The sequence below is a fragment of the Pseudophryne corroboree genome, chromosome 2 (genome assembly GCF_028390025.1).
Source record: "Pseudophryne corroboree isolate aPseCor3 chromosome 2, aPseCor3.hap2, whole genome shotgun sequence".
NCBI lineage: Eukaryota > Metazoa > Chordata > Amphibia > Anura > Myobatrachidae > Pseudophryne > Pseudophryne corroboree.
In genome coordinates, this window is record NC_086445.1 from 24,842,875 (window position 1) to 24,848,727 (window position 5,853).

Genomic DNA, 5,853 nt, shown 5'->3' on the forward strand with positions numbered 1-5,853 from the left:
CAATGCAGCTTGGAAGGTAACTACACTGTTATAGTGCAGTTACCTTCCAAGCTGCATTGTCAGTCAGGTTCAGTCATTGCCCAGGTCCAGTCTAGCTCAGCCGTAGAATGGATAACATCTTGTTCAACTGCATCCCGAATCCAGTCCGGTTCAGCAATACCCTGGATCCAGTCCAGTTCAGCAGTAGCCCAGATCCAGTCCAGTTCAGTCAGAGCCCAGATCCATTTAGGTTCAGCCATAGCCTTGATTCAGTCGTTTAGCTATAACTAGAATCCAGTCCGGTTCAGTTCACCAGTATTGGCCAGTGTCCTGCCGCAGACCTGCTGTCACTACAGCATCCAGAATCACTGGTGTCAGTCCGGAGCCTAACTGTAGTTCCACTGCTCTCACACCATTCACATTCAACCCAAAGCCTAGCTGTAGTTGCTGTTCCAATTATTCTACAGTGTCCAGTTTCAATCGCACTGAGCACTTTTCAGCACACAGAGCATCCTCTGTTTCACAGATCACCCAAGAATCCAGTTCTAGCACAGAAGTTACTTAAGGCCACCCAGTTGACCATCATCAGCATCAGACTCCACTCCAGCCCATGATTCAAATACGGTTCCACCAGTGACGTGCGGTAGGATGAGGCAGGTGAGGCAGAGCCTTTCCTGTCCTACTAACGTTGGTGCCAGAGGTTTGACTGTATAAAGTATATGACAAATACAAAGAATATGTTTGAAATATCTTCTTTGCATTATTCTAATAATTTTTATAACCAAAACTCTGGAGTAAAAAGTCTATGGCAGGTGAGGCAGTGCCTCCCCTGCTTATCTTTTCCGCACATCTCTGATCAAATCTAACCAAATTTCCAGGAGTTTCTACTGCTGCACCTGTGTATAATGACCAGATGTACGTTTTGGCTCATATATTGCATGTAAATCTGGCTCTGGTGCTAGCTAGTGCCTCCTGAGCTATTTAGCTCACTGCACGTCCCTGGGTTCCCCAAACAAATTCAAGCACAAGCGTGAGAAATCATTTTTTTTAAACACATTTTATAAAGATTTGCATTATATTGAGGTGTCAAACTTGTTACTGAAAGTTCCCAATTTTAAATAAATAATTAAAAATCACCCTGACCTATCTAACTGATACAAAGTTCCGCCTGCTCGTATTAATGTGTTGCTAATAGCTCTGCGGGATGAGTACATGAAGACTATTGTTCTTTAAGTACTTTTTATTTCAACCTCCAAGTTTGGTGAATAAATGAGTGATGTTACAATGCAGCAAGACACTGAATCTCATCAACGACTTTTGGGATTTCTGGTGGGACTTCCCCCAGGGTGTTATGTTTTCATTACACAATACAAAATGTTACCAGAGTAAGTTCAAATTGTGATGTATCGGGTGTCTAGTTAATGGTTTCCTCACTGATGGAAGTAGGAGTGGGAGTATGCAGCTCGGGAATAAAAAAAATCATTATATGTTATATTTAAAAGGTATCACCGCTACTGCAATTAATCACCCATAAATTACCAAGTAAACAAGTTCAGAGAAGTTATTAAGAATGTGTACAGATTATAACTAAACATTTTTACTATCATTGCTAAGGAACCTCACAAGTGCCAGTTGGTAGAATTAAATGAAGAGCTATTATGATTACAGCATCATTGTTATTTAACCACCGGTAGCATGAGTAAGTAGAATCTTAGCATAGACTGAACACTAGATACTGTTACTGTCACTGTAGTTATCTGCCATTAATATCAGGAGCAGAAAAGTGCAATTGGTGTTCAAGAGAGATGAAAATTTAGAGGATCATTTAATCTAATTACTACTTTGAAAATAGAGATAACATCTGTAAATTGTATATTTTTGCATGTTCAAGTCTGAGCAGCAGCATGCCTGATTACAGGCACCTGGCAGTTTGTTTTAAAAAAGTTTCAGTACAAGAGTCAGGGCTCCTGATGGTGAATTAGTGGCCCAGGTGATAGTCCAGGAAGCGGTTAGTGTTAGGAGTCCTGGATCTGCTGTTTGGACACTGTAGTCTATGTGACTTTCCGTGACTTGTGTATAACCTGTGACTGGTCTATAACTTGCTGACATTCTACCTAGTAAGGTCTGCCTGTCTTGGAATCTGTGGAGAAATAAACCTGTCATTTGGAACTTTTACATTTGGTGTATGTGTTCCTTGTCACAATTTTTTTTTTTGCTAAACAAATGGAATATATGATATATATTAGCTATGTACTATACATACTGCAGTCTATAAGTTATCATGAGGTGCCACAACTCTGCTCGAAGTTCAAACAAAAAATAAATATAGGTGAAAATATTGGGGCACTGTGTTATCACCTTAAAATAACTATACATAAACCATATACAGGACATATTCCGAGAACTGTTTCCATCTCTTACAGTCCATTAAGGGATTATTATGTAGTTTTCTGTATTTGTCAAATCTTTTCTCTCAGATATTAATGTGAAGGAATAAAGCAATTAATTTAAAAAAAAATTGTCATCGCTACGGTGAAAAATTTGTGAAAATCAGGACTCCCGTGGGTTTATGCTTATAGAAACTGATACAATGTAATCACTTAATAATAATTTTTTTTCATTTAAAGACTCTACAGGACATAAGATGCAGGACTTCACATTTTCCAATATATAGATGATAAAAAAATTAAAAAGTGCAACTAGGATATAACTATTGAGCTCTGTAAACATATAAAATATTTAGCACTGATATATTTAATAAATCAAACAATCCTTTTGAATAAAACAACAGAAAATTGTGGATAAGTTCTGGATTGCAAAAACACAAATGCTCCTCTTCTGTGAGGCTGGTGATCTTCTACCATGAGAATTTCCACAGGTCCCAACCAGTGGTGGATTTCCCATTAGACACAGGAGGCATATGCCTAGGGGTGGCACATACTGGGGGCAGCACACAAGGCTAATGAGGCAACGTGATTCCTTTGTTTTTGGCTATCACATTTTTTTTTCTTAAATATGATGCTGCCAGTATAAAAGTCTAATAGTAACTAGCTCAGTCCCTAGTTACAGTCACGTGATAAAACAACTGTAAGTTTTCACAGTCTTTTTCTTTTACAAACTCTCTCATATCTGCAATAACCCATAAGACTTATAATAACTCTAAAATACTTAATTAAAAATAAAGACACCGGTCATCCATTTTTTTAATTAATTTAGGTCAAGGGATAAGCACTGATATAAATCTTACAGTGCATCCGGAAAGTATTCACAGTGCTTCACTTTTTCCACATTTTGTTATGGAATAATGGAAATGGAATAAATAAATTTTTCCCCTCAAAATTCTACACACAATACCCCATAATGACAATGTGAAAAAAGTTTTTTTGAGATTTTTGCTAATTTATTATAAATAAAAAACTAAGGAGGGACTTCCGAGTCTGGCATGGGAGAGTGAGCAGCTTCTCCCATCAGCTCCGCTCCTGGAGTCAGCCCTTACCGCTGTAACCCTGTCTACAAAGGTTAAACACCTCTCCCAATCTCCGCGCAGGACAAACGGGACGATGAACAAGTTCCTGGGTACGTCCTCTGCTTGTAAGACGCTACTGCTGCCGCAGCCGCTGAAACAGGAGAAGCGCCGGGGAGACCACAACATGGCGTCGGACAGCAACAATGCCATGGGAATGCCTGCAAACAATAAGCCCATAGCAGATCATTTGATAGACTCTCCTGCGACTCCAGACTACACAGGTACTTTTTCTTCCTCCTATGAAGAGATATTTCTGGCTATTCAATCTACCATGGCTCCTCTGCTACAAAAGGCAGTATCTGATATTACCTCCCAGTTACAAATTCTATCTGGACGAGTTTCAGATGCAGAGCAGCATATTAGTGACACTATGGATGATGTCACTGCTTTACAAAAATCTGTCCGAGCTTTGGAAATTGATAACAAACGTCTGGCTGAAAAGTTGGACAATATTGAAAACAGAACCAGACTAAACAATTTAAGAGTCACAGGTCTCCCTGAGTCACTTAAATGTATTCCTTTGGAGCAATTTGTTCATACAACCCTTCCTAAGTTGCTGCAAATCGAGGCGGAATGTACTGATATCTCTATAGAACGGGTGCACAGAATATGAGATGTTACAAAATCCTCTGCGCAGAGACCAAGACTGGTCATTTTTAAAACCTTAAATTATTTACATAAACAAGCTATATGGAAAGCGTCTCGTAAGTTTCATCCTCTACAGTGGTATGGCCACAACATACGCATTTATAAGGATTTTTCGGTGGAACTATCTTGACTGAGACGTTCCTTTTCCACTGTTTGTACTGCCTTGGTTCAAGCAAATCGTAAATTTATTATGTTGTTTCCAGCTCACTTGCGCATATTTACAGGAGCGTCATATTCTGATTTTACTACTCGGAAGATGCTGAAGTGTTTCTCAAAGAAGAATCCACTGAGAAAAACAACTGTGATTGCAGGACTTCCTTCAGGCTGCACCCACTTTGTGGAATACCCTACCACGCACAATAAGACTCTCCTCTAGTCTCAAAACCTTCAAACGTTCCCTGAAAACTCACCTTTTCAGGTTAGCTTATCACATTCCAGAACCGCTCACTCAACCTTCATAAGCTTTCCTATGCGATTATATCCCACTGTACAGTCCGCACATATCCTCCACATATTTTCTCTTTCTTCACTTTCCCTTCTTTCTGACCAGGGTTCATCATTGCTGTGATGTGATATAATGCAATGCACCTAGAACCTTTGCAATCCGGTGGACAAATATGCAATAGATAATACCTTTCCTTGTGTATCAATGCCTATTTCCCTACAGATTGTAAGCTTGCGAGCAGGGCCTTCCTACCTCTGTTTGTTTATTACCCAGTTTTGTTGTATCATTGTGTCCAATTGTAAAGCGCAACGGAATTTGCTGCGCTATATAAGAAATTGTTAATAAATAAATAAAAATATTACTGATGTCTCAGCAGAGTGAGATTATTTTGAGCCTTCACTATAATATGCTTTCATTTGTCATGCTTTACATGCTTAAATGTTTTCGGTTTTCTTACCTAATTAATGGCAAACCCTAGAGGTTACTTGGTTATAGCTGTTCTATTTTTCCTTTTCATTGTATACATTTTGGTGTGTAACCTTGAGTTGGAAATATTTGGCTATTATGGAACGAGGAAGCGGAGCTGTGCCATTTCTTTCCTTTTCTGATAGTTGAACATGTTACTCGGTCTATTGTTTGTAACCCTGGTGGTACAGATAGTAGACAATTTTTGGAAGTCCAGTTTGGATAGAATTAGTACTGCTCGTTGTGTTTTTTCTCTATGTCTTTCTATTTTATATTTATTTTTACTTAATGTGTTTTCCTTTCCCCTTTTCCCTACCTCTAAGATTCTGAAAGGTCTTATATATTTCGTATATACTATTATATAAATGTCTCTCAGGGTAGGTTCACTTAATATTAGGGGTATTTATACTCCTGCGAAATTAAGGAGATTACTTATGTTGAAGAAAAACCTCCTACTATCAATCTCCTTCAATTGTCTGTTCGTTACCCTTTGTTTACCAATCAATTGGGAAACCCAGGAAGCAGACAACACACGCAGTTATGTCCACCAAAATGAGACTGGCTTCACTTTATTTAGCATGACATTATATAGAGAAAAAAGGTACTTGCATGAACACTTGATACACGTCACATTTCAAAAACAATAATGCATCTCTTCTCATAACTCCTCTCAGGCTGACACCCTCCTACGTGTCCTTCAGAAGAAGTCTAAACACAAGAGACTGTCTAATAACATGTTTTCAAGATTATAGCTTTGACCTTGCTTTGCACAGAACGTGCTAACTGTGAA